The sequence below is a fragment of the Macrobrachium rosenbergii genome, chromosome 9 (assembly GCF_040412425.1).
Source record: "Macrobrachium rosenbergii isolate ZJJX-2024 chromosome 9, ASM4041242v1, whole genome shotgun sequence".
Classification (NCBI taxonomy): domain Eukaryota; kingdom Metazoa; phylum Arthropoda; class Malacostraca; order Decapoda; family Palaemonidae; genus Macrobrachium; species Macrobrachium rosenbergii.
In genome coordinates, this window is record NC_089749.1 from 16335162 (window position 1) to 16337661 (window position 2500).

The window sequence follows — 2500 nt, forward strand, 5'->3', positions numbered from 1 at the left end:
GGTTTACATAGGAGCGAGAGTTCATTGCTATATGGTAAAACTGAAATACTACAGTTTACGTTCAATGTTTGTGGGCTTATTTATTATCAGATAGATTATGGTAAAAGATAAAAAATAAACTATGGAATGATGTACTTGATACTATGGAATTCTAGAGAGCCAATCTATTTATATGTCTTTATGTTATTTGTAATAATTTTGTGGGCTTGTGCATTATTATTTATCAACTTCAGACAGAGTATGGTGAAATAAAAAAATAAAACTATAGAATGACGTACTTAATAATATGGAATTAAAGAGTGCAAATCTATCTGTCTATCTATCTATCCATTAATCTCCATTCCATCCACCCTCTCTCTCTCTCTCTCTCTCTCTCTCTCTCTCTCTCTCAATCCCTTCCATCCATCCTTCTCGCCCATTTTCCAATCCCAGAGAATCCTGCACTGACGAGCGCACTCCACTTTGACCAAACTTGAAGTTCCTTCCACGAATAAGTTATAGCGCCACGAATCACTGGCTCTCACGAACGAGACAGCGCCGCCCCAAAATACGAATCCTGCCACGAATTAAAAAAAAAAAAAAAAAAAGCACCGCTCACTTTGTTTTGCTGAAAATCGGGAAGAGAGAGATAGACCCAGAGGGAGTCACTCGCTGATGAGCTCTGTGTCAGAGTACTGGAATCCCTCAGTGGACGATTCCCAGTTTGTAATGGTCTCTTGATGAGGTAGGATGCCGTCCCCTTACTCCTCCTCCCCCTCCCGCTCCTCATTCTAATCCTTCCCCTCTTCCTCCTGCTCCTCCTTCCCCTCCTTCCCCCCTCCTCCTCCTCCTCCTTCCCCTCCTCTTCCTCCTCCTCCTTCCCATCCTCCTCTTCCTTTCCCTCTTCCTCCTCCTTCCCCTCCTCCTCCTCCTACTTCTCCTCCTTCCCCTCCTCCTCCTCCTGTAACCTGTTCCTGCTACTCTTCACTTCAATACTGGACCTTGCTTTGGATGCTTCGACTTCTAGGATTCGATGTGGGTTGGTTTTTCACGGCTCTTACGATTTATCTTCTTCTTTTATCGAGAATTTACTGTTTTTCAAAACTTTCAAGTGGAACGCTTTGATAAACAAAACATTTGTTTTATCGCGTATTTACTTTCTATACAGTAAGAAGATTTGATAAATACTTTGGAAAAAGTAGAATACACATCAACGTAAGTATAAAGTACGTGTACCATGGTCTGGCCCTGATCTATAGTTGAATTTTCCCTGATTGACAGCTCCCTCGTGCTGTCGTCTCTTTATCTACATGGTTTAGCTTGTATACATTTATCTATTTATCTTGAATAATTGTTTAGGCTACTTGTTTCATCATTGTTTACTATCATCTCTTGCAAACTGTTTTTAACGAAATCTATCAAACGTGTTCTGTTATGTCTGACACTGAATGAGTTTCTACTCTATTATTCTTTCTCTTCTTTTCGCTTTTCATATGTGGTCATTCATGGTTCCTTAGCTTCTTTCACAATGAAGTACACTTATTATGAACGATACAATAATGGGAAATTAATGAAATCAACAAACAGAGCAAAATCATTATTTACAGGACTGTGCTTGAATGAATAGGTAGGTAGGAATGTTTTACTGTCAATTTTCGTCGTCTTCTTCTTCTCAGCGGCGTGATCTCTGGTCGAAGTTGCCGGATTTAATGCGCCTTTTCCAACGGCTTATTTCACAATGTACTTTGGTAAATGCTTTAAGAGCGGATTTAATTTATTTTCTACAACTCTCCATATCTATCCGGGCTTTGGGCGCTGTACGTACACGTTGCATGTTGGAAAATACGGTTATTCTTCACTTTTTTCAATTGAGTGTCGTTATTTTCACAGCAACGACTCACTTTTCAAAACCAAGCAGAGGAAGGAAAATAAAATTAGGGGTAAATTACTTCAGTGTATCCCTCAACGTTGAAGAAAACGGGAGCTAATCAAAATAACGAAAACGGGAAGCGGAGAAAGAAAACTAAAATAAAGAGTCGAAACTATTATCACCTTGCGGAACACCTCCCCTTTTCATCGGCGGCGGTAATACCGGACATAAATTAGCTGCCTGCAGTTGCTCGCAAGTGCTTTCACGTGGGCTTAATAACCTCGTGGAAAAGGCAGCTGTTTTTAAATAGACACACAGACTCCAGATGAGCTTTCAAGCCACGTAGCTCCATTAACGAGCGCAAAAACAGCGTAAATGTGCACGATTATGACCCAAACGACAGGCGCCGAGCTTCGAAAAACAAAAGTTTAATAAAGTCATTCCGATAATGGAAACTCTCTCGCTGTTTCTATGAAGAGAGTGTTGTGATATCAACGCGATTATGAGGAATGGTGGAAAATGAAAGTTTATAAATGTGTGATGATGATACAGGCATTTACTTGGTTATAACGAAGGATTCTGGCGGAGCATGATACCGATGATTATAACATGATGAATACGGATGTACTGTGAATTCAACGAGGATATGCG

The 2500-nt window shown here is 40.3% G+C and overlaps 2 protein-coding genes across 3 annotated transcripts in view; one reads left to right on the forward strand and one right to left on the reverse strand.

Annotated features, from left to right (window-relative positions):
• The window catches only part of LOC136841515 (thioredoxin domain-containing protein 12-like), a 151967-nt gene that overhangs the window by 91370 nt on the left and 58097 nt on the right, over positions 1–2500 (reverse strand). The gene's annotated exons all lie outside the window — the stretch shown is intronic.
• LOC136841513 (junctional adhesion molecule A-like) overlaps positions 1–2500 on the forward strand; it is a 77239-nt gene that overhangs the window by 47125 nt on the left and 27614 nt on the right. The gene's annotated exons all lie outside the window — the stretch shown is intronic.